This window comes from Dromiciops gliroides, chromosome 4, assembly GCF_019393635.1.
Source record: "Dromiciops gliroides isolate mDroGli1 chromosome 4, mDroGli1.pri, whole genome shotgun sequence".
Classification (NCBI taxonomy): Eukaryota; Metazoa; Chordata; class Mammalia; order Microbiotheria; family Microbiotheriidae; genus Dromiciops; species Dromiciops gliroides.
This window is the reverse complement of record NC_057864.1, coordinates 314,108,296-314,136,184: the sequence shown is the minus strand read 5'-3', so window position 1 is coordinate 314,136,184 and position 27,889 is coordinate 314,108,296. Positions and strand designations below refer to the sequence as shown.

The 27,889-nt window shown below is 39.8% G+C and overlaps 1 long non-coding RNA gene across 1 annotated transcript in view; it reads left to right on the top strand.

Annotated features, from left to right (window-relative positions):
- The window catches only part of LOC122752774, a 50,744-nt gene that overhangs the window by 1,051 nt on the left and 21,804 nt on the right, over positions 1-27,889 (top strand). Inside the window, exon 2 of the long non-coding RNA XR_006356208.1 lies at positions 10,832-11,015. This is a non-coding gene — a long non-coding RNA (uncharacterized LOC122752774). The remainder of the gene's footprint in view (positions 1-10,831; positions 11,016-27,889) is intronic.

The window sequence follows — 27,889 nt, the reverse complement described above, 5'->3', positions numbered from 1 at the left end:
GGCCTGGCATTGAATCTATCATGTCACCTAGCTGCTCGTAATTCACTATGAGCCTAACTAGAGTGCTTGTTTTTTCTCTACACAGCATTCTATTCTCCAGTTTCCTTGTTTTGAGAAGACTATCTCCTCATGCCTGGAATGTTCTTTCCTCACCTTAATCTCTTGGAACCCTCACTACCTTTAAGGCTATTTCAAATGTCACCTCTTTCAAGAAGTCTATTCCCCATTTTCCCAATTGTTGGTGACTGCCCTGATCCTGCATTGTGAGGGTATAGATCCTGCATTTACTTACCTGTAGAATGTAAGCTCTTTGAGGGTAGGTACTGTCCCACTTTTGGATTTAAATCCCTAGTACTTAGCATAGTGCCGGGCACATAATAGGCATGGAAATGCTTGACTGATTGGATGAACCTATGACTAGAGGATGACCCGACATTTCTATTTTTGACTGCCCAAGTGCCCAGACACAAATTCAAAATGCTTCCTGGCTTAGATGCCACCTTCCTTTTGCCAGGATTATTGTCCAGTTTATTATACAGGGCAGAATTATCTGTGTTTTACTGGTCTTTTACCACTGAGCTCATCACACTCTCTCTTCTGTGTCATGTGCTTATCAAGCTCTACACCACATTAATCTAAAAATGCCAGGATTTACAGATTTTCTCCTGGGGGATTTCTGTCCTTTCACCTTTATTACCCATCACTGTGTAAAGTGCAAATAGAGTACAGTTAGCTCTTACAACAATGTACCAGAGAGAAACCCAGAGTGAAATTTTTTCTTTAATAAGTTTTATAACAAGTTCGTTCATACTGCAAAGAATTTGGCAACCACCTTACTGCCAAAATGGGATTTCCATGTAGGCAAATGAATTGTACATGGAAATGTTACTTTCCATAACAAGGAGGGGGAATCTTATTATAAACCACCTGCTGGGTATTAAGCAAGACAGACTATCTCTAGGTGGCTAGAACTAGCAAGCCTTAGCTCCCCTTTCCACAAATCTGCCAAAACATACAGGATTTTACCACTAAGAACCAAATTTGCTTTGTTTTTTTTATTCTAACTCTGCTCTTTCAAGACCAGTACTATAACCAGTACGGCAAACTCATAGGCTAGTATTTAGATGCCTCATTTCTCACATCACTAACGTTTTACATCTCACAGGATGCTAGATGGGAATTGATGCAAATTTCAGAGTCCAATCTAGCATTTGCTATCCTGTGGTCTAAACAGCAATTCCTACTGAAAAGCAGCCCTGAGCCATAATTATAATAACGCATCTAAAATTAATTGTTTCATCAGATTGCTTAAGTGGATTAATTTTCTCCTTTAGGAAAGGAGTGGCAGTTTAGGAAAAAAAAGAATACCCTATGGACCAATCCATCATTACTAGGATTATAGAGCAGTTATAGTTTCTTTGTCTTTCAAAACACACTTAAAAAACATATAGGTGAAAGAATAGATCAAAGGAAAAATGGTGTCTCAAAAATGGTGTGCCAGGCACTGTGCTAAACACTTGAGATACCAAGAAAGACAAAAACACAAACAAACAAACCCAGTCTCTGCTCTCAAGCACACATTCCAATGGGGGAGTCTTCACTGCACATTTTAATTTAGAGAGATGTGCACATCTTTTGCTATTTGATCAGTGTCAGTAACAACCATACAATTCAATCAATATATAGCCAATTCCAAAGTATAACCGATTCCTCAGTTGTTAAATGACCTCTTATCCTTCAACTTCATCTGCAGCCCAAAATATGGGTAGAGGTTATCGAGCAAAGGGAGAAAGGGGAAAACTCAATAAATGCATCTTGTTCCTTATTTGCTACTCAGAAGGAAGATTTTGCAAAGAATAAGATTATAATCAATGACTAAAACAAGATTTTGAGAGTCTCTGTAGGTAACAGTTATCTGTTTTCATTTGGGGCAGTAGGAGCACAAATGAACTAGAGATGGTTGGAACACAAAGTGACGAATGACAAGTTCTATCCTATCCCATTTTTCAACAATCCCAAGAATGAAGCTCTCTCACTTTCAGAGTTAAATGTAAAGTGCACAAGAACAATTTCTCTGGAAATTATATCTAGAAATCTCCATCCCTTCCATTAAACTACATGGGCGGGGCAGGACAGTAAGGGTTAAGTGACTTGCCCAGGGTCACACAGCTAGTAAGTGTCAAGTGTCTGAGGTTGGATTTTGAACTCAGGTCCTCCTGAATCCAGGTCCAGTGCTTTATCCACTGCGCCACCTAGCTGCCCCCTACATATTTTTTTTCTTAAGAGATTGTTGAACCATTTGGAAAGCATTCTTTCTTTTCAAAATATAAGATGCAAACTCTCTTACATCAATTTGAAGCACATCCAGACTAAAGATATTAAGCCTCCCTTCAGGCTATATTATGATTACCTCAGGGATTAAGAAAACCTATACTGGGCTCAAATGTCTCAAAAAAAACACAAGGTGGGGGCAGCTAGGTGGCACAGTAGATAAAGCACCAGCTTTGGATTCAGGAGGACCTGAGTTCAAATCCGACCTCAGACACTTGATACTTACTAGCTGTGTGAGCTTCATTGCCCTCCAAAAATAAAAATAAAAATAACACAAGGGTGGCTTTCCATGGTATCATAGGTGAACCTTATACTCCCCAAATCTTTATTTTTCATTCACATAACTTAGTATCAATGTGTACTTATGATGGCCTGGATGCAGAGAGAGCTGGACTTGGAGTAAGGAAGACCCACATTCAAATGCTGTCTTAGATACTAACTGTGTGACCCTGGGAAAATTACTTAACCTTTACCTGCCTCAGTTTCCACATCTGAAAAACAGGGATGGATAACTTGCAGGGTTGAGTAACTTGAGATATTATCTCAAATGAAATGTCAAGTGTTTTGTAAGCCTTAAAGCACTAAATAAATGCTAGCCATTATTATTGAGATAAATATACAAAACAAAATATACATTTGTTTCTTCTTTGAAATGCCCACTTGTTACATAGATATCATGAACCAGTTTGTACAAATACTGTGACCAAAACTAAGAAGCCCATCTGGCATGTTTAGCTCTTAGGATGGGGCAATATTCACCAGGTTTCCAAGGTCTGGCCAATATGTTCACTATGGTTTCAACAGTCTATTCAAGCAGTTAAAAGCAACCACACCTAGCAACAGAGTGGTACCCAGTAATCATCTGCAATAGATGGGATGGTTGAACAAAGAAAAGAGAGGCTCAATTCAGCCCAGCAGAAGCTAGACAGCTCTGCCAGGCACCAAGATTAAGACCTAACTACACTTAAAGGTATAACCCCAAACTATTTACATAGCCTCAGTTTTTTTTCTAATTGGGGCTCTCCACATAAAAAGATGAATAACCTCTCAACATCATCCCTTGCTGGAACAAGCCACATAACTATTATTTTTGTACGTGACAAGAGGAATGATCGCCAGGCATGCTAAAAGCAAAAATGTTACCGCTATTTATTGTTTTGTGCTTTAAAACCACTTAAGAACATCTCATCGACAAGCCATCTTATTGAGTCAAAGGCCAGGTAACAGCTGAGTCACTGTGTCAACAGAACTTCACACCCTTTCCAGAGTTGATGGCAAAGTCAGGACTTAAATTCCAGATGCCTGGATCCTCCTTCAGTCCTATGAGAAAGAGCACAGGTTTTCAAGAACCAAGATTTGGATCCTGGTTCAGCTATTTAGCACCTCTGTGACCTTGGGTCAGAGACAAACAGTGGAATGGCGGAGACAGAGCTGGCCTCAGGCAGGAAGAAGGTATGGACTGACTGGGTGACCCCAAACAAGTCCCTTAAAGCAACTCTTCAAAACTTTTAATTTGCAAGGCAGATGCTGATTTTCTTTTTTAGCCTGAGCTCCAAAGGAGATGCTTCCTGCACAGTTGAAACAGGATTCATTAAAATATATATGACCATCACCTTCCTGGGTCTCAAGTATCATTATTTACAAAATGAGGGCAATAACCTAAATCAGAGGGGTCAAACACAGGGCACACAACAAACCTCCTAAGAGTGGGCTAGAAGCAGATGAAAATGGAATTGGGAAATGTTGAACAAAATAAATAAAATTCCAGTGCAACACAGATAATCTTAATTTGTTGTTTTCTAAGTCCATATGTAGCCCACCTGGGATCTGTTTCTATTTGAGTTTGACACTACTTTCCTAAAAGATATATGATTACCTCCCCCTGCCCCCAATGACTGGAAATTTCTCCTTAGCCTCCTGGCTTCAAGATTGGGCTCAAATCCACCTTCTGCACAAGACTTTTCTCAGCATCTCCCCCACCTTACCCCACTGCCAGTGCATTCCCTGTGAGATCACTTTCCATTTACACTGTATATATTTTATATGTCCATAGTTCTTTTCATGTCATCTCCCACATTAGAACCTGAGCTTGGCAAGGACTTTGGTTTGTTTGTTTTACCTTTCTTTATACTCCCCCAGGGATTAACATAGTGTGTGGTGCACTGGAGAGTACTAATAAATACTTGATTTTGTAAATTTTGTGATCATAAAACTCCTACCACCTTTACAGTAAGGGATCAAAATACTACCCACGTTCAGATTCAACAGCTTCATTCTAAAGACAACCATGATTCAACAAATGAGCTTATAAGTAGGTAGGTGGAAAGGAAGGAAAAGCTCTTTTTAATTCTACTACATCTGACCCCATAGCCTTTTATGCCCACAGTCTCATGTGGGATTGAGACAGTAGTACCACAGAATTAGTGCTACCAGTCTCTCTTGTCAGCATTCTAGAACGTTTCTCTGCCTACCCTGCAAAACAGAAGTCCTCAACTTTTTCTCTTAATATTCTTGGCTCCTAACTTGAAGCTTCCCACTGGGGAAGACTGGGGAGAAAAAGAGAGAAATATCATAACAATTTGTGAACTTGGGTGGGGGAGTCTGTCCCAATGCCATATCTTCCCACACTTTACTGGAAATTCTAGAAGATGAAGAAAATATATGGCTGGAAACTGCTGTCCAGACTACATATGGCAGACTACAACCTTTTCCTCCCCCCCTTCCCTCATTTGAAATAATAGTGAATAAAACAGGGAGAAGAAGAAATAGGAAAAGAAGAGGAAATAGGAAAGAAGGGAGTGATTGTGTGAGGGACTGGAATGAATGTCTCTCTGACACTTGGGCATTCCCTCCCCCCCTTCTGATCTACTATAGCCAATTCCTTCTTTAAATAGGTATTTATTGGCTGCCTACTATGTGCACAGCATGTCTTTGTAAAAGGATAATTATCATTAAAGATTTTTTTCCAAGAAAATAATTCCTTAATTGCCAATAATTTCTTTTGCCAAAGTCACTTTTCAACACGTTGCTCACTTCACAGTGTCTGGGAGTGAAACCTTATGTGAACACGCTCTCAGCTCATCAGGCAATAATAACATGCATACATGTGCATCCGTTCCCAAGGGTGTAGAGAGAGGAGCCAGGGGAGATCAGGCAGAAACCTTGGAATATTTGGCTTCCTTCTGACACTATAATGAATAATGTCCTCTCTTCCCCCCAATCACTACTCATCATCACTGCCACTCAATTTGTACCCACTTTTGTGTCATCCTCCCTAGTTACGTTACTTATATGCGCAAAGGAGGGTCACCTAGTTCTAACAGGCAGCAAGCCGTGTGATCTGTTTTCCCTTTAAATGAACAGTCATACAGAGGTCTGTGGAGACTGTCTTTGTCTCCTTCTGAGAGTTTTCCAGCTTAGTCTCTGAGAACCCAATATCTAGAAGCAGCTACATCTAATCGCCTGAAAGATGTTTCAGAAGAGACATGAAAACAAAAAAAATCCTTCTCAGGCATTATGCATGCTACAATCACAAACATCCATTCACTATCCTGTAATTGGTGGCAAGATACCACCACCAGTTAATGAAAACTATGGCTTTCTGCTTGCCGCTAAAAGCTCTGTGTAAAGACGGATTATACTTACTTTCTGGGATCCTTGTCCCCCTCTCTACATCTTGCTCTCTCTTCCCTGATTACTGCAGTAAATTCTTTCCTGGAGAGATCATTACCCTCCTCAGACTGTCATGCTCGGTGGGTCCAGAGTGATTTATGTTGGAGCACTTGCTGCTTGTTCCCCACCCCACATTTAGCCTCTTTTGCCAGTTGATTAACACACATCTAAGAGCACATTAAGATCTTCATTAGCCTTGAGATGTTTTGGGGCTTCCTAGTGCACTCTCCACATCTTCTGAAGTCTGGCATCTCTTGACATTTGTTGAGCAGCACTCGCTCTCCTGCACCTGCCACACAAGACCTGTAACATTCTTTTCACTGGCTGGATTAATTCACAATTCAGCATGATGCACTTGAAGGAAGCCCAGATGACCGAGAGACCAAGTTTTCATTCCTCTGGTGGTAATGCATGGGGATAGAGAGAATTCTCTCTCCTTTCTCTCTCTCTCTCTCTCTCTCTCTCTCTCTCTCTCTCTCTCTCTCTCTCTCTCTCTCTGTCTCTGTCTCTGTCTCTCTGTCTCTCTCAGTGTGTGTGTGTGAAGGAGAATCAATAAGGGGGTCAAAAAACTGTAGTGAATCACCCTCTTGAAAACACTTTGGGGGGAAAAAACCTATGACTGCTTATCCAGGCAACAGATACACAGAAACTCCACCCTCCACAGCTGGGAGTTAACAGCAAAGTGACTGCACCAACGCAGGCAGACAACACTCTGGCCATGCAGCACTTCTCAGACATTTGTAATCCACAGTTTGCCTCTAGAAAATCTTCTCTAGATTTCCATTTGGAGGTGGGCTGAAGGGGAGTATATTTCCACTCAGAGGTGGGCTGAAGGAACTGGAAATATGACTATTGCCATTCAGTCTTTTTAAATGCTAAATAAAGCCAGTTTCACTAGCACAGACACCCTAGGTCTGCACCGAGTTTCCAATTAGCCTAAACTGAAGCATTGGAAAACAAATTTTTCAGATCAAAAAACCTTAGGAATCGACAGGGTAGCTAGCTTGGCTCAAATAGATTTCCCTCACTTTTTCTTATAATTCAATTCAAATCAGTTCCGTTCAATCCAATAGATGTTTATTGGATGCCTGCCAAGTACCAGCCACTGTGCTAGGCATCAGAGATACCCCAAACAAAAATTAAATAGTCCCTAACCTCAAGGACTTTTCATTATATTGGAAGGGAAACAACATGCAAGAAGAAAATGTGATATATAACAGCTAGTTTCCAAATGGAGGGTACTGCTTGGCCGGGGGGGGGGGGGGGGGAGGGGACATGAGAGATTGCACATAAGAAGAGGAGGCAACTGAGGTAAATTTTGAAGGAAGAAATTTTCTGAGGTAAAGGTGGGGAGGAAGTACATTTCAGGCATGGGTCACAACCTGTGCAAAGGTATAGAGATGGGAGATCAAATGTTGGATATAAAAAACAGCAAGCAAGTCAGTTTTACCCTAATGACAGATTAGTAGGCTATGCTGTAATCAGAAGATAAGCAGACAACTCTGGTCAATAAGAAAAACCCGCTGAGGACCTACTATTCGCTCTCTATTTTTCTTAGCTCCACAATTCACCTTAGTTTTTTTTTTATGTAAAATATGGCAAAGGCAGTAAGTCAGATTCTGCCATAGGAACTGTATTTATTCCATCATCTGGTTTGCCACTAACCAGAAAGCAAGCTGGAATACCCAGCTGGCTGGGTATTAGGCAGTCTGGGTCCTATTGATGAAATAAGTTCTCCAGCAGAAATATAACCACAAGTCTAAGAAGGTTTTGACTTTTTTTAAAAACCAGGTCACATTGTTGTTGTTGTTGTTTTGTGAGGTTTTTTGTGGGGCAATGAGGGTTAAGTGACTTGCCCAGGGTCACACAGATAGTGTCAAGTGTCTGATGCCACATTTGAACTCAGGTCCTCCTGAATCCATGGCCTGTGCTCTATCCACTGCACCACCTAGCTGCCCCTCATTCATTTGATCTTTAACAAAAATAATCTCTTTTCCAGATGACTATCAGAAGGCTGTTTCATCTGAAGTCAATTAACAACAACAACAATAACTAACATTTACAAAGCACTTTAAGGTTTGCAAAGTGCTTTACAAATATTATCTCATTTTACCTTTACAACAACACTGAAGGGTAGATCCTATTATTATCCCCATCTTACAGATGAGGGAACTAAAGGTCACATAGCTAGTATGTGTCTAAGGCAGGAATTAAACTCTGGCCCTCCTAGGTGCAGGTCTAGTGTTTTTATCCACTGTACCACCTAGCTGCTTCTCCTCCCATTTCTTTGGACAGATAGTTCTGGCCAGCCCTTACATTTACAGAAACATGAGCAACCAGAAAGCAGTCTCTGGACTTGGGATCCCTAAAAATTTGCTAGTATTACAGAGTCCTTTGATGGCATTTTTGTTTTAAACAAAAGTGAAAGAGGGATGGGTGACAGCTAGGGAAAAATCCCTTGAAAATTCTAATCCCTTTAGTCTGCTGCAAATGAACAAGAACTAAATTCATTTAAAAACATTGGTTGAGTATCTACAATATGCAAATGAATAAAACCAAAAAAATTTTTAATTTCAATATTATCTTCATGAACTTACATTCTACTAGGAAGGAAATGGAAACAGAGAGTCTGTTATACATGTAGATAAATATGATGCAAAGTAGGGCGTGGTAGTGGTAAAAGGGAAATATAAAATGCTATAAGGCAATAAGAGTATGGAGACAACACTTTTTGCCATGGAGATATCAAGGATATCCGAGCTCAGCCTTGAAGGAAGAAAAGGATTCTAAATAGTGAAATGAAGAAGAAGCACATTCCAAGGATGAGGGTATAAATGTACAGAGTTGGAAGTTGGGGTACAGCTGGTACTAATCTAGTATAGCTAGAACATAAAGGGGATAAGTGGGAAATAAATTTAGAAAGGTAAATTGAAAACAGATTATGGGCTTTAAATACCAGCTGTTATAATAGTCTTGGCAACAAAGGTCTGAATTAGATGGCAGGAGCTTGAATGATAATGTTCTCCAAAGGGGATGTTCTCCAAAGATGTTGCAGAGGTAAAATTGATGGGATTTAGGATTATGGGTTTAGAGTTAAAGAGGTCTTTAGGGAAGATCTCATCCAGCCCCCTCATTTTAGAATTGAAATGTAGGTAATGCTGAACTAAATGTTCAACTAGTTGAAGAGTAGATAATGTGATAATGTGACTCGTCTAAGGTTAAAGTATAAAATGGCTAAACCAGGATTCACGCCCAGGTCTTCCATCTCCAAATACAGCATTACTTCCATTCTTTGACACTTTCAACTGATTGGAGATGTGTGTGTGTGTGCATTTGCTTTAAAATTAGAGTTTAAAAGGATAGCATGTCCAGTGGTTTTGAGGTGGTGAACACAGAAAGTTTTGTGTGAGAGATTGGTGAACCTCTTTGCTGAGTTGGAACAGAAGCTTATAAGCCAGAGTTACAGAAGATAAAAGAATAGTAAGCTTAACGGGGGCTAGTTAATAGATGGCTTTGAGGTCTTGAAACCAGGAGTTTTAGTTGGATCTGCAGGGCAATTGCCAGGAGTCAATATAAGCAACTGAGTGGTGATCAAAGTGACAGTCTAGGAAGAAGATTTTTGCTTTTTCACAGAGGCTAGAAGCAAGGGACTTAGCAGGGACATAGTGAATTCACTGTCAGATTCGTCGTTTATAACTTTTTTGGCTTCATACCTCTCACAGCACTTGGCTGCCAGGGATTGTTTCACTGGCTGGTTTAGGCCAAAGCTGCATATGCCAATGTCAAGTTGATATACAACACAATATTATAAAAAATTGGTCTACTCCCTCTCCCAGAATACATCATCTGCTTTCACACTCTGAACTTTTGCTTACAACTCTTTCCTCTATCTATTTAGATTCTACTCACACTTTGAGACTCATTTCAAATTCCTCTCCCTCCATAAAGTTTTTCCACACAACTCTAACCTATGGTAGATTGATAATTAATCACATACTGCCTTGTGTCATTTTTGATGAACTGATATTTATCACTTGAATAACAATACTAGTGAAGAGGGTGTATTCTGATAATACATATATATGTGTGTATGTGTATGTGAGTGTGTGTGTATATATATATATATATATATATATATATACACACACACACATATATATATATGAACATATTAACCAGAAGTAAAGAAAAACCAAACCTCCTAAATGAGATCCATACTCATTCAAGAGTTTGGCCTAACAATTCACACACTAATAGCCAAGCGGATAATGAATGCCTATTGTTCAGACTATGATATGCGTCTGGATTGCCCATCAGGGCATACATCTAGACAAATAAAGCACATATAGGACTGTGGGCAGCTAGATGGCACGGTTTCAGGCCAGGGGCTGGGGGGGGCGGGGAAAGACTTCATCAGAGAAGCAGCCAGGGAAATTGGTCCAAAGGAAGTTGCAGGTGGTAGTGGTGGAGGGGGTGTATGGAAGATATATGTCAGGGTAAGGGAACCTGTAACAGGAAACTGCTGTCTTACCCCAACAATGAACTGGGACCAAAATTAAATGGGAAAAAAGAGTACAATTGCACTGTGAGAGACTGTACAGTGCTTTTTTTTTTTAAGTGAGACAATTGGGGTTAAGTGACTTGCCCAGAGTCACACAGCTAGTAAGTGTTAAGTGTTTGAGGCTGGATTTGAACTCAGGTACTCTTGACTCCAGGACTGGTGCTCTATCCACTGCACCATCTAGCTGCCCCCTGTACAGTGATTTTAATGAGCCCAAACTTCTTCCTGCAACAAAGGCCCATTTGTTAAACACTAATATTCTTTCAGCACTGTAATATGACTACAAAGCAAGGAATGTCACAGTCTTCTAAGAACTGAAGTTGTAGGCTACACAAAGACAACAGAGAGACTTGTGGTGGGAATGAGAAGGTTGCAGCATTATCATGGAAGAACTGTGTAAGACAAGGATCATAAAATGCATCACCAGAGAGATGAACAATCAGAAAAGAAGGTGAGTTGATCATTCAGGGAGCCCAAAGGATTCTGGTTGGCTAGCCTGTGTCTTGCATTAATACAGTTATTCCTTCCACATCTTAGGGGTTGGGGGCTCATTTCCCCTGAGATGTGGAAAATATGCATAAATTTTTGGCCCCCCTTTGTACTAGAGAAGTCTGTATTTTCTCTTTTTCTTTATGGGGTATTTACAATATTAAAAGATTTTTAAATGCTGATATTATGTAATACTATAGATAAATTTCATGCATTTCCGGGTTTCCAAACTTTTTATGTATCATCTGCCAGGCTTTGCATGTCATTTGCGGCTTCTGCAAAACACCTAAAAAATTCCCATTTAATTTCTTATGCTGACCCATGATATATAGAAACCATGATGGAAAAAACTGTGAAGGGAAATGGGGATGATCGTACACATGCAATGTCAAGAGATTTAAAAGATGACTCCACAGAGGGGACCCCCTGCTGGTGAAACTACACAAGATGAGAAGGCATTAGAAAGGTTGTGATCCTGATCACTGGAAAGAATGCTCCCACAAATGAGATCATAGGTCACCCACATTATTATTAGAAATCACATAGGAGTCTTAGGATATGATGCCAATCAAGTATAGATGTGGTTGGTGAAGAGCCCTCAACAGTAATACCAACATTTCCCTCCCCTTTTATGAAGGATAATAATAATAACTACTTGCTGACCAAGTACTAGTACTATAATATGCCACTGATCCTCCAATTCAGTTCAGGTTCTTCCAGTTTCCAGCTTTAAGAATGTTTAAAAATGGACAAAAACCTCCAATATACCAATGACCAGCTGTATAAACCCTGGACTAGTCATCAAAAACCTAAGTTGCAGGGCAGCTGGGTGGTGCAGTGGATAGGACACGGGCCCTGGATTCAGAAGGACCTGAGTTCAGATCCGGCCTCAGACACTTAATACTTACTAGCTGTGTGGCCCTGGGCAAGTCACTTAACCCCAGTTGCCTCACCAAAAAAACCCCAAAAAACAAAAAAACCCTCTAAGTTGGATATGATATTTCATGTATGTAGCCCCTCCTTCTATGGAGAAAGAGCCTGGTGGATCTTTTGAATTTATTTATTTATTTATTTTTAGTGAGGCAATTGGGGTTAAGTGACTTGCCCAGGGTCACACAGCTAGTAAGTGTTAAGTGTTTGAGGCCGGATTTGAACTCAGGTACTCCTGACTCCAGGGCCGGTGCTCTATCCACTACGCCACCTAGCTGCCCCGGATCTTTTGAATTTAAGAGTTGTAAACTGCAGTACAATTAAAGCCAACAAAATGTTTACACTAGGTCTGGCACCAATATGATGGGACTCCAGTGTCATGGAGCCACCAGGTGTCTAAGAAGGGGCAAACTGGCTCATGCCAGAAAGTAATGCCCCGGTTGAGGGGCAGGTTGGGGAGGAGGAAGGTAGGAAGGAAAGGAAGAAAACAAAATATACCCTGTAGACTCTGTAATAAATAAACTGTTTTAGTGGAATTTTTCATTTTTTTGGGGGGCGGCAATGAGGGTTAAGTGACTTGCCCAGGTTCACACAACTAGTAAGTGTCAAGTGTCTGAGGCTGGATTTGAACTCAGGTCCTCCTGAATCCAGGACAGGTGCTTTATCTACTGTGCCACCTAGTTGCCCCCTAGGAACCAGATATTTCTAATGGTTAGTAAATGCAATATAAATCTGCTTACAAAAATGTCTCTCGCAATCTGTCTCCCACTTTTTTTTCTAGACACTGTTCATTTTATTATCCCTTTAATTTTTTTTTTATCCATAGAGCTTTGCATAATGCCTGACACATAGTTGGCACTCATATCCAATGCTGATAATTCAAGGACAGAGTTCTTTTCAAACTGTACTGTCCTGACCTCTATCTTGAGGGACCTGTTTTATACAATCACTTTGCTGTGGCAGCATAGTAACTAACCACTGAAGAAACCACTGTGAAGTAACTTCTCAAATGTACTTGTCCTTTACTCTGCTTTCCCTAAAGCACATTGCTCCCTCCAATAATCAACATTTTTTTCAATGCATGACTATCAGTGAGTGTGGCCTACTTAGATAACATTTATACAAAACCAAATCTATCATATCAGAGGACACTGGAGCTTTCTGGAAGCCCAGACAATCACGGCTGAAGGTGTTTAGGGGTGGGGACTTTCTGTACAGTAACAACTAGACTGCTGTCCTATCTCTTTACCCCTTAATTCTTTGGCCTAGGGACAAAAGGGAAATCTGTATGTATACCCATGTGCATGTACATTTTCAGAATGTGGGCTTCCTATATATCTGGATGAAAAAAATGGCATTTATAGCAGTGGACTAAGTATCTCAGCTCAGGATTTCATACCTCAGAATCAGCTGGTAAAAAAAAAGTTAGGTTTCTCAAATCCTTGCCAATATAAAATTCTCCTTGTGACTTGCACCTCCCTCCTTTCTTACTCACAAGGGATTTTCTATCAGAGTTAATCTCTTGGCCCTTATTCAGAGCATGGCATGAGCTAGCACTTTACCACAGGCTAAAGCTCCATTGGGATCAAATGCACCTAGGGAGACAGGGGAGACTATGCTAAACGTATATTAGGCTAATGGAAGTTGTAAAATGGCTTTAGAACTCTGTGAGATTATAGTCAGAGGCTGTTAGAAGTATACATGCACTCGGCCAAGATTTATGTGCATGACCTCCATTTGTATCTGCCCTTAATCTCCTGCTGATTCCAATTCCCTATTGGATTACAATCTGAGTAAGTAAAATGTTGAGAAGACTTCAAATATTTTATTCATTATCAATAGCTGATTGTCTTTTTACCCTATTTGTTGCATCTTCCTAAATTTAGTTATGACCAGTGAGAGGGTTTCTGCTCTCTTTCCTGTTTGTTGAAAAAAAAATTGTTGTTGCCATTCCTATTGGAAACAAAATGGGTCCCCCTATGTTGGGGAATAGTTAAAAAAAACTGTGGTGTTTAACCATTCCCCAATCTATGGGCACCCATTTTGTAACTCAAGTAATGGAATTTTATTTGCACCCTAAGAAATGATGAATAAAAATATTGGGTTCTTGTTATTTTTTTTTACAACAGCCATTTTCTGATACAGAATTCTCAACTGAAACAAAGAAAAGGCTAATATGTAAACTAACAAAGCAACCATGTCTGACAGGATATGCAACATCCCGCACCTCTATAGTCTGCCCTCTCCCCAGTGGGCGTGGGGGACAACACTGAGAAAGGATCTAATTTTTCCTTGGTTCTTCAGAACTAAGATTGCTTATTACAATTTATCTGAGTTCAGCTGACTCAGTGTTGTTTTCGTGGATATTATTGACTTTCTGTTGAACTACTTTGAATTTTTTGTGCTTATTTTCTTTATATTTGTTCTGTATTATGTCCTTATTGTCTCCCCCATTAGAATCTAAACATCTTGTGAGCAGGGATTGTTTTATTCATTGCTTTTATATTCTTAGCAATGTCTGGTACATGGTAAGCTCCATGACTTGATGGATACGAATCCTACTTTCTTTGTCCTTGATTCTGCCTTACAGTCTTCCCAGATTCCTCTGAAATCTGCAAGTTCATAATTTCTTAGGGGTGATGATATTCCACAATACCCATATGCTACAATGCTTGGCCATTCATTATTGGAGACCTGCCTACTTTGTTTTCAATCCTTCGTTAGCATAAGGAATGCTATCTCTTTTCCAAACAAAACATGTTCTCTTGTTGAACCTGAAGACAGTTCACATTTTAAAAGTTAGGGTTAGTTATCAATCAATCAATCAATCATTTTAAGGAATTACTATGTACCAAACACAGTGCTAGGCACTGGGACTACAAATACAATGAATGAAATAAACTTTACTCACAGGGAGCTTACATTCTAACGAGGAAGACAACAAAGGATGATGATGGTGGTGGTGGTGATGATGGCCAACATTTATATAGTACTTAAAGCTTGGCAAAGTGATTTACAAATATTATTTCACTTTATCTTGACAACCACCCTGTGAGACAGGTGCTATTACTATTCCCATTTTATACATGAGGAAACTGAGGCTGACAAGTTAAGTTACTTGCCCAGGGTCACAGGTCCTGCTTTGAAGGAAGTGTTAGGGGAAGGAAACATCAAATTAAGAGCGTTGAGGAAGGAGGAACTGTGAATGTTTTTCTTTTTCTTTTCTTTTTTTTGGGGGGGGAGGGGCAGGGCAATGAGGATTAAGTGACTTGCCCAGGGTCACACAGCTAGTAAATGTCAAGTGTCTGAGGCTGGATTTGAACTCAGGTACTCCTGAATCCACGGCCGGTGCTTTATCCACTGCGCCACCTAGCTGCCCCAAATGTTTTTATAGAGTAGTCCTGAGATTGTTAGCCTGAGGGCAGTGGAAGAGCAAGACAATGAAGGAAGGCTTCATCTTTGATCTGCCAGGATGGGTAGGAGGATGCTAAGAACCTGAGAGTCTCGATGATAGGGAATGTCTGTAGCACTTCCAGAAGGGAAAAGCTAGTCATGGAGAGTGAAATGAAGGGAGTCAGGAGGAGTATTCAGTGTCAGTCTGAGGCTGGATTTGGACCCAGGTCTTCCTAACTCCAGGGCCAGCTCTCTAACCACTGTGCCACTTACTTGCCTCCTATATGTGTGTCTAATGTGTACAGGATAAATAGAAACATAATCAATACATTGTAGTTAATATAGGTAGTTTGAGAGGTAGAACATTAGCAACCGAAGGGATCAGGAAGGGCTTTATCTAGATGGCAGTAGTAAGTTTACTCACTAAGGAATTTAGTAGACTAATCATTCCAAGTACATCTCTATGGCACCATTATTTCCCTGAATTATCCTCAAATGAAATGCTATTATCTGTGCAACCAGGAACTCAGGGCAGATCCTGAGATGGCAACAGTAGGGACGGAAAGCACACTGACTCTGCACTGTTTGGTTTATGCCAAGTTTTAGCCTCAGAGATGTTAATTTTCATGCATTTTAAGCTGCCTGAAAGTGCTCAGCTCTCTTGGGACTTGGTTCTTATGATTATAATGTAGTATTATTATAAAGTAATTTTTAAAGAAAACATATTTAATTGGCTCAACTTCAGAATCCCGTAAGAAATATCTTTATCTTCTGGAAATTATTAAGCATTTATAATCCTTTTATACAGGATCACAGTTAGAGGATATCAAGAAATAGACTGGATACCCCAGTTTCCTTGAAATAAAGGCACAGTAGAAAGAGCAGTATATTTGCCAACAGAGGACCTGGGTTGAAATACTGACACTGCTAATTGTGTAATCTTAGGGAGGGCACTTCTCCCCTCAATTTCTATCACTTATACAATGATGAGGTTAAACCCAAATGATCTCTAAGCTTCTCTCCAGCTTTAAGTCCTATGATCTTGGAGCTATCTGCTCACCCAGTGGCACAATATATTGCATACATAATTAAAAGGGTCAGATCCAGTATTTGAACCCCTCCACAGTTGGGGAGTATGCTATCATCAATGACCAGTTCTTAGATGCTGAAAATGCAAAAATTCTTTAAAATATAGAAATATCAATGAGCCGATTCCAAAGCAGTTTAGTGGGAAATTACTTCCATGAACTCCCAACTGCTTCTCATCTGTCTCTGCAGTCCTCCCTCCTGTGTGCTCCTCTTTACTCCCCACATTTCACTCTTCATGATTAGATTTTCCTTCCTGTGATACAGACAGTCATTCATTTGATTTCCAATTCTTTGCCACCACAAAGAGACCTGCTATAAATATTTTTTGTACATGTGGGTCCTTTTCCCTTTTTTTATGATCTCTTTGGGATACAGACCTAGTAGTGAAATGCATAGTTTTATAGTCCTTTGGGCATAGTTCCAAATTCTCTCCAGAATGGTTGGATTAGTTCATGACTCCACCAACAATATTCCAATTTTTCCACAGCTTTTCCAACATTTATTATTTTCCTTTTTTGTCACATTAGCCAATCTGATGGGTGTGAGGTGGTACCTCAGAATTGTCTTAATTTGCATTTCTCTAATCTATAGTGGAATGTCCATCCTTTCAAGTGTCATCTTAAGTGCTGCTACCTATATGAGGTCCTTCCAGATCCTCCCACCTCCTTCCACCAGTGGCTCATCTATTGCTTCCCAAATTACTTTTTAAATTTACTTATCTGTGCATATTTTGCATTCCTACAGTAGAAGTCCTTGAAAGCAAGGACTTGTCTTTGTATCCCCAGCATCTCTGAGAGTGTCTTGCACCTAGTATGCACTTGATAAAAACCTGTTGAATTGGATTAGATTGGATTGTCTAAGAGCCCACAGTTAGTGTCAGAGAAGAGATTCAAGTATGAATTCTGGAAAAAAAATCTTTTGAAGTCATCAATTAATAACCAGAACTTTGCAAATATTATGTTGTTTGATCCCCATAACCATCCTAGGAGGTAGATGCTATTATTATCTTCTTTTTACCAATGAGGAAACTGAGACAGGCAGAAGTTAAGTGACTTGCCCAGAGCCACACAGTTAGCAAACGACTGAGGTCACATTTGAACTCAGATCTTCCTGACTCCAGACCCATCTCTCTATCTATTGTACCACTTAGTTGAGGGACATCTCTAATCATCCTGATTTATATCTTGCCACTGGACACAGATGGCTCTAGAAGAGAGAGTGAAGCTGGTGATTTGACACAACTCCCCCCTCACTTAAATCCAATTCACTTTCAAGTGATGACATCATCTTCCTGACTTCATGGTCCTCTTCAAGAACCAAGGACAAAGAATGAAGGAACAGAACACTTAGCTACCTCTAAGTAGATAATATGTTATAGTAGAAAGAGCTTAGATTTGGAATCAAGAGAACTGGTCTCAAATCCTAACTGTGTCAATTACCATGCTATTGTGAGCAAGGAACTTAACATGTTTCAATTTGTTTTTCTCATTTGTAAGAAGGGACTAATAGGGGCAGCTAGGTGGCGCAGTGGATAGAGCACCGGCCCTGGAGTCAGGAGTACCTGGGTTCAAATCTGGCCTCAGATACTTAATACTTACTAACTGTGTGACCCTGGGCAAGTCACTTAACCCCAATTGCCTCACTAAAAAACAAAAACAAAAACAAAAACAAGAAGGGACTAATAACATTTGTGAAACCTACCTCATAAGGTTGTTGTGAGCAAAGTGCTTTGTAAGCCTTAAAATATTAAATAAATGTGTTGTTATCATTGCCACTATAGAGTGATATAGAATTTGACAAGTCAAATTCATAATTCATGTGATCATAGACTGGGAGATGAAAGGACACCATAGGTCTAAAGCTGGAAGAGACCTCAGAAATCATCTTGCTCAGTCCTCTTAATTTTACAGATGTGAGGCAGCTAGGTGGAGCAGTAGATACAACACTGGCCCTGAAGTTGGGAGGACCTGAATTCAAATCTCACCTCAGACACTAACTAGCTGTGTGATCCTGGGCAAGTCACTTAACTCCAATTACCTTAAACATCCGGGGCCATCTCCAATCATCCTGATCTATATCTTGTCACTGGACCCAGATGGCTCTAGAGGACAGAATGAGGTTGGTGACCTTGAAAATCCCTGACTCATTTAAATCCAATTCAGTACAAGTCATGATATCACGACAATGTTATGGTTCTCTCTGAGAAGGAAGTACAATAACAACAACAGCAACAACAACAACAGGTTTTTTGTTTGTTTGTTTGTTTGTTTTAGTGAGGCAATTGGGGTTAAGTGACTTGCCCAGGGTCACACAGCTAGTAAGTGTTAAGTGTCTGAGGCTGGATTTGAACTCAGGTACTTCTGACTCCAGGGCCGGTGCTCTATCCACTGTGCCACCTAGCTGCCCCAACAACAACAATTTTACAGATGAGGAAGATGAAGCCCAAAGACAATGACAGGAAAGTGACAGGAGAGCTGATATTTGAATCTAAGTTCTTTTGACTCCAAATCCAGCACCTTTCCCATTATGCCATGCTGCCTACCAAATAACTATCACAAGACCACATTCTGGACCTTTCTGCCAAAGGTCCAGAAAAATGTAGGTGGGAATGGGAGAGGACTCCAGTTGGAGCCTAGGTATCCCCAATAGGGTTAATACAACAATGTGGCCAGGCCCTTTCTTCACTGGATGTCTGGTAGTGGAGAATAGAAAACAAAAAAAAAGAATACTTTTTGGCTCGGTTTACTGCCTATTTTGTTTTTATACAACTTGTTAGGAAATTTTTAGAAAAAGAAAATGAATATAACAAGGGGAGACAGTAATGGGAATGATAGCAAAACTACGTATCTATGAGCATCAAAGCCACAGGCACACCCTGTCTATGTACTCTAATAGTGGAAGTTACAGCAGTCTTATTTCCCATGGGTTATCCCAATAGAGATGCTAATACATCCTCAAACATAAAAGTGCACACTATTTCATGGCTGAGGGAATCTGATTCTCCATATGGGATAATACTTTTCCAAAATAATGGCTTGAAAATACTCCAATTTATTTCCCTTTTATCTTTTTTTTGAAAGGGCACTCTAGGGGAAGGTGCTTTCAAGTAAAAAAATCCATCCATTTCAGATAAGTCTCTGAACCAGTAGGTCATACTAACACTTCTTCAATACCTGAGGAATCCAAGATTTTGTCAGCGTATTTTCCTTGGACAGAAAAATATTGTGGCTCCCTCAGACCGTGGCTGAAAAAATTAATCACCCAGTGGTAATCCTGGTGATGAATAACCGTTATATCCAACATTCAAACTCCTACCTCAATGTGCCCAAGTGCCACCTCTCACATGAGGCCTTTCTGAACACCCCCAGCTGTCGATACCTTCCTTCCCTCCAACAAACTATCTCCTACAGTAGTTAATAGGAAAGAGCTCTGTAAACGTTAAAGTACTATTAAAAATTTGAATTGTTGTGAGGGAAAATTGCCCTGATATTCTAGAAGCAGAAGCTAAAATAGAAATTGAAAGAAAAGTCTGAGTTGTTATTCCACTTAGGATGCCTTATGCCTTTGACTATATCTCTTATTCACTTCCATTAGAGAAGGGAATAAGCATTTATTAAGCACCTCATATGTACCAGGTACTGTGCTAAACTCTTTACAAACATTCTCTCATTTGATTCACACAACAACCCTGAGAGGTAGGTGGTACTATTATCCCCATTTGACATTTGGGGAAATGGAGGCACATAGTACTTAAAACTATCAGAATGACACAGCTAGGAAATATCTGAGGGCAAATTTGAACTCAGGTCTTCCTGACTCCCAGCCCAGCATTCTATCTACTGTATCACCTCACACCTCCTAAGAGGAATAACAACTCAAAATTTTAGTAACACTTTAACGTTTACAAAGCTCTTTCCTATTAACTACTATAAGAGATAGTTTGTTGGAGGGAAGGGAGGTATTAACACCTGAAGGCATTAAGAGAGGTCTCATGGAAAAGATAGCCCTTGAAAGAAGTTCTCAGGAAATGGAGAATGAATGATTATCACCATTATGCAGAAGAGAAAAGTGAAGCTTTAAGAGGTTAAGTAATTTTACCAGAGTCACACAAGTAGTATCTTCAGAGCCAGGACTCAAACTCTGTGTCTAGAATTCTTTCCACTGTGTTATGCTGCCTTGGTCAACTTGAGTTTTTTAAGGCGAATGGTCCCTGCTGTGCATCTAAGACCTACTACAGCAGACAGGTCAAATACGTGACTCAGGGATTCATGTTGCCCTCAATACTCCCCACTATAGTTTGCACCAGATTAAAATACAATTGAGAAATATTTCACAGAATAAATTAAAAATACAATAAAACATAGATGATGTTCATGTATGGATTTCTAAGTCAATATCCAGCCCACAGAGATCCTTACCCACACTTTACTGATTTTTCTAGACAACAATCAACTGAAAGTATATATTTCTTCAAAGAAAAAGAATAGTCCCCTTGCCAGCATCTAGAATAGAGCTTCTTAACCTGGGATTTATAGATTCCCATAGAATCTGTGGACAGATTTCAGTTGGGGGGGAGGAGAATTACATCTTTATTTTCACTAACCTCTAACTACAATTTAGGATTTCTTTAATTTATTTAAAAATATGATTCTGAGAAGGCACCCACAGGTTTCACCAGACTTCCAAAGGGGTCGACAACACAGAAAATGTTAAGGACACCTACACTAGGTGTGTGTGTTGGGGGGGAAGCCCCAGTGAATACTGAAGGGTCTTCATGGCTCCCGGGTGACAAACCACAAGGAAGTTGCTGCCAAAAATACTTAATGCCCTGACATTACCTAATCAATAACATTCTGAGCCCAGGATCTGCCAGACTTCTCCCCCAATCCCAGAACTGCTGTAGACTTTCTGAACTTGCCCTTTCCGCTTCCTACAATCAGGATGTGAGCAAGGAAGACTACCATTCACACTTCTAGCTAATTTTAGGATTATCACCAGAATCTGTCTCTGAATCTCTTACCCAAAACAAACAAACAAAAATGAACAACTGCAAGAGCTACCAGTATCTTATAGAAGTTCCAAAAAGGTAGGGGGAAGGTGTGGTAATGGCATTTTACCACCAGTAGCAGCCTGTCTACTGCCAACTCAATGGTTTGTCTTTTTGGCTGATGACTTTTTGCTAGGGCACATTACATGTAACCTTCCAAGTAAGAGGTCATAATAGCATTTTTCTAGCCTGTCATTCTTTGTAACAGTAGTACTTCTCTATAAAATAGTAATATTTCAGGGATAGAAGCACAAAGTTATTCTACAAATATCAAGAATATCAGAAATTCCTATTGAGTACAAAGGGATATTTTTCCCCTTAAAAATTTTCCCTAAAGGGGGGCAGCTAGGTGGCACAGCGGATAGAGCACCAGCCCTGGATTCAGGAGGACCTGAGTTCAAATCCGGCCTCAGACACTTGACACTTACTAGCTGTGTGACCCTGGGCAAGTCACTTAACCCCCATTGCCCTCCCCCCCCCCAAAAAAATTTCCCTAAAAAGACCCAAAAGGTTGTTCCCTCAGGTGTCTCACCTTAACAAGGGTTTCCCCCATCACTGACTATAGAGCAACATGTAGTCAATGACAAAAAACCCTCAAAACAAACAAAAGTAAAACAACCCAACAACAAAAAACCCCACTCTTTCAGTTGCTGTTCTTATGTATCTGACAGCCTACCCATCATTCACTAATCCAGGGTATTAAAATTGAGGAAAGGGATACCAGATGCTCTGCTCCAGGTTTTAGAGGAAGAGGATGTGGGTTTTTAAGCCACTAGATAGACTGACCGATGATTCTGCTTATAGCAGTTGACAGTAATTTAGTGCAGTGGTCTCATGGTCCAGTTACATAAGACTCACTGGAGTTCTATTTCCACATTCTTACAATTTTTTTTTTTCATCTCAGAACTTGGTTGGGAAGTGAATGGAGAGGGACAGAGAAAACAAAGGAGGCAAAATAGAATATTCCCAGAGCCTACCATGGTACAATGGATTTAACAAATGCTTAGTGTTTGTTGAATTAAATCTAAGGCAAGAAAGAAAATCAAAGTATAAGCAAATAACATCAGATTATACAGTAGAAAGAATACTTGATTTGGAGTCAAAAGATCTAGCTTCAAATAATGACTGCCACTTACTATTTGCGTGATTCTGGACTAATCACCTAACTTCTCTGTGGCTTAGTTTTCTTATCTGTAAAATGAGGCTTAGTCTAGATCACAGTGTTCTTAATCTGGAGTCTGTGGGTAGATTTTAGGGGCAGGGCCTAAACTTGGATGGAAAATTATGTCTTTATTTTAATATAATTGCTTTCCTTTGTAATCCTGTGCATTTAATTTTGTGCATTTAAAATTATTATTCTTAGAAGGGGTCCACAGGATTTACAGACTACCAATGGGTCCACGATGCACGGAAAAAAAAGGAAAAGAACCTTTGGTCTAGATGATTTTTCCAACACAAAATTCTGTTTCCTACATAGCACAGTAGAGTCCTAAAAGTGGTTTTTGGCAACAACAGCACTTCCTGGCCATCTCTTCACCCATGCTGCCAAACATGCACACTCCCCCACCTTCAGAGCACCCCTTTATGCCATATATTCCCCCCCTGAAGGCAAGGACTGTGTTGCTTGCTTCTCTTTGTAACCCCAGTACTTATACCAGAACCTAGCACACAGTAAGTACTTAATAAATGCTTTATTTATCTATCTTTAAAAGTGACTGGAATGTCTGTCCCTTTTGACCAGAAATTCTACACCTAAGTGTATACTCTAAGGAGGTAGAAGACAGAAGAGTCCTACAGCAAAATATTTTGTGGCAACAAACAACTAAAAACCAAGCATGTACCCATTGAATGGGAAATAGCTGAATGAATTTTGGTCCATTAATATGATGGAGTATTACTGCACTGGAAGTTATGGCAAAAATGAAAAATACTAAGAAGCATCTTATATGAAGAAGTCCTCATATAAAAAGACACATGAAATGATCAAGAGTAAATAGAGGGGCAGCTAGGTGGCGCAGTGGATAGAGCACCGGCCCTGGAGTCAGGAAGTACCTGAGTTCAAATCCGGCCTCAGACATTTAACACTTACTAGCTGTGTGACCCTGGGCAAGTCACTTAACCCCAATTGCTTCACTTAAAAAAAAAAAAAAAGAGTAAATAGAACCAGGGAAATATATACATGTGTGTGTGTGTGTGTGTGTGTGTGTGGTGTGTGATGAAAGCAGCAAATGAAAAGATCAATAAGACAATTTTATGTAATTTTAATGACCATTTTGGCCCACAAGTTTAAAAAAATTTCCTCTGTACTCCTCTCCCTCTTTACTGAGATATAGGATTATGGATATAGAATAAGACATACATATGTGTGTATATATTTTATGTATACACACACACACACACACACACACGCACATATATTATTGTTCTAAACTGTTTAAAATTTTTTTCTTTTTAAACCTTGGTTACAAGGGAAGGCTTTCTGGGGAGTATGATATGAATGTCATATGAAAACATAAGGCATCAATAAAAGTCAACACAATATTAAAAATTTTTAAAGTACCTCATATACATTACCTTATATGATATTGACAACTTGGGGAGGTATATTATAAAAACATTATTATTCCTATTTAATTTTTTTTATTGTTCCCATTTTACAGAAGAGCAAACTAAGGCTCCAAGAGGTAAAATAACTTGCTTAAGTTATGGAGATAGGACTTGAATCCCCAAGTCTCCTGACTCCAAATTTGGAGTTCTTTCTGTCATACTACAGTTGCTTCATCTTACAAGATGGCATTAAATCTGAACTCACACCGCCCCTGGGGTTCCTCTCTCCTGATTAGAGAGGATAGCTCCTTCCAGATGTTCCACTTAAGAAGGTTACCTATAGGGGCAGCTAGATAGCACAGTGGATAAAGCACGGGCCCTGGATTCAGGAGAAGCTGAGTTCAAAGACAGCCTCAGACACTTGACACTTACTGGCTGTGTGACCCTGGTCAAGTCACTTAATCCTCATTGCCCTGGGGGGAAAAAAAGGTTATCACAAAATTTCCCTTCTCAGCTACAAGACTTCATCTTGCCCCTGGGCCAGCTACTCCCCCCCCCCCTTTTCAACTTTGTGTGTGTGTGTGTGGGGGGGGTCTTCCCCCATTAGATTGTGAGCTCCTTGAGGTCAGAGACTGTCTAGACTTTCTCTGTATATCTAGTACTTAGCACAACATCTGACATTTAGTAGGTGCTTAATAATGTTTGTGACTTGATTTCTGGATCTCAAGGGAAACAAAACCCACATAGAAGACAATGCATAAAATGTGCATAAGACCAACTGTGGCAGTATGGGGAAGGCAAGGGAGACAGGGAAAGACCAGGAAAGATAAGAAGGTGTTAAATAAGGAACAAAGTCAAGCACATTTGAGAACATACTTCATTGCATATATGATCTCCCTCTTCTGAATGATCTGCATCCAAAAATTCTGATCCTTGACACAAGCATTCATCTGGAGGTACCACAGACCTGCCCCTGAATCTCTTGACTTTGACTTTACATGGGTACTAATGGGCACATCAGTATCTACTAACTATCCCCTGCTCTCACTATATGACCAGCCCACCTCCTTTAATATGTCTCAGATACTATCTTGTACACTATTTCTCCCATGTGAGTCTTAGTTGGTGTTATGTGATTCATGCCCATCACGGTCTTTTCAGAACCCCTTGGCTGATCTGTGACTTTTAATTCTTTGGAGACTGGAGAAAAATCTCTTTGGAGAGTAAATTATATCATTCACTTTATCCTTGCCAACACAGGCTGACAGGTTTGACAGAGGGTCCAGATCCTCTTCCACCTTAAGGGAGTTTCCTCTCAAAGAGTATTTAGTATCAAGTGAAGAGAGTATTTCTGCAGAAAAATAACACCTACACGTATTGCTGGTTTCAAATTTTCAAAGCAAAACATTGTCTTGGCACAGGCAAAACAGCTGGCACCCTTCAACCACTAAAAAGAAAGGGAATTGTGACATATTTTTTCTATGAGATAGTAATAGAGAAGCATTTATATTGGTGCTGTCTACTGCCCACGCCTGTCTTTTATATTGTGGTAAAGCAGGCCTTTGATAGGCTCAGTAGAGTTCTAAAATCTGCCCAATGGTAAACAATATCCAAGCACACATACGGAAAAAAATCATAAAACATCAGGCAGACATTTAGCAAATGAAGAGTTTCACAACTACCTCCTACTCATTTTGGACCAAGAAGAGTCAAAAGAAGTCCAAGTCTGTCTGTGCCTGAGAACAAGAGGTAAACTGAAAAATGCTTGCATTTCTAGGCAACCATTAATGGGACGTATCTTAGCTAATTTTAAGCTTCACCAGAGGGAATGAATTGATTTGGTACTTAATCATAAACTATCTTATAATTCTCTCTAATTATAATAAGCATATAGATAGAACATCTATATGGAAATTATCTGAAAATAGGGGCTGTTGATCTTTGTAAAGCACAAGCCTGATGATATCATTCTCCCTATTCAATCAACACCACCGGTTCCCCTACTGCCTGCAAGATCAAATATAAAATCCCGTTTGGCTTTTAAAGTCCTTTATAACCTGGTCACTTCCTACCCTTTCTATTTTCCTATGCCTTACTTCATTCCCTACCATATACACTGTAATCCAGTGACCCTGCTCTTCTTGGAAGAAGATCTCCATTTCTTGGTTTTAGGGATTTTCTCTTTGTTCCCAATGCCTGGAATTCTTTCCCCCCTCATCTCTTCCTTCAAGTTTCAGCTAAAGTCTAATCTTCTGTAAGAAGCCTTTCACAGTCTTCCTTAAATTATATTTCCTTCCATCTGAGATTATCTCCAATTTACTCTACATATGTGCAGTTTGTACATAGTTGTTTGCATTTGTATCTGCCATTAGACTCTGAGCTCCTTGAAAGGAGGGACAATTTGTGGCATCTCTTCATAACCCCAGCACTTAGGACAATGACTAATAGATACTAAGTGCTCAAAAATAAATGTTTGCTGATTTTACTTATACTTTTTTTCTATCTTCCCACAAAGTTTTGCACATTTTAGGTGTTCTACAAACATCTGTTGAATGACTGAATGAATTAAAACAAACACTAAAATGATAAGAACTTCTTACCCAGGTCTCTACTACAGATAACCCCCTAGAGAATTTAGCTTATTATTCTTCATCTTAGCACATTCGGGGGAGAGAATGAATCTATGGACAAGAACTTCACATTGGTGAGCTCCTCTTATCTCTGTCTACCTGCTATTAGGACACAGGTAGTTAATGTAAATTTCATTTTCATTCAGCAAATAATTCTAGAATATTTACTGTGTAAATAGCTCTATGCTGGCTGCTGTGGGAATACACAGAAAGCAGGAGACCTGTCCTTGCCTTAAATTTATATTCTAGTTGGGAATATACTTTAACGAAGTGTTCAAACAATATTTCAATGCTCCATAATGGGGCAGCTAGGTAGCGCAGTGGATAAAGCACTGGCCCTGGATTTAGGAGGACCTGAGTTCAAATCTGGCCTCAGACACTTGACATTTACTACCTGTGTGACCCTGGGCAAGTCACTTAATCCTCATTGTCCCACGCCCCCAAGAAAGACTCCATAATGTCAGTGATATGGCTATGTCCTCTACCAACACAGATTACAATCACACCAGTCAATTAAACCAATCAATAAGCACTTACTAAATGCCTATGTGGCATATGTGTTAGGTGCTAAAGATACAGAGACAAAATTTGAATGGTGCCTGACCTCAAGGAGCTTACATTTGATCAGGGGAGACAATATATACATATACTTATATATATTTGCCTTAAGCTGATTTTCTCCATGACTTGCTAGCCATCAACCTTGAGATGATAAGCGTCTCTGAACTGAGCTAGGCTGTTCCTCGGATGACATCTATATAGTAATAAGATCTTAGATCTAGGGGTGACACATGTACAAAAATATTTATAGCAGCTTTCTTTATGGTGGCAAAGAATTGGAAATCAAGGGAATGCCCATCAACTGAGGAATAGCTGAACAAGTAGTGGTATATGAACGTAATGTGCTATAAGAAATGATGAGCAGGCAGATTTCAGAAAAACCTGGACTTAAGTGGATTGATGCCGAGTTAAGTGAGCAGAACCAGGAGAACACTGTACACAGTAACATTGTGTGATGATCAACTGGAATAGACTTAGCTCTTCTCAGCAATACAATGATCCAAGACAATTCCAAAGAACTCATGATGAAAAATGTTCTCCACATCCAGAAAAAAGAACTGTGGATTCTGAATGCAGATTGAACCATACTGTTTCTACTTTTGTTTTTTTTTTTCTTTTTTTTGAGGTTTTCCCCTTTTG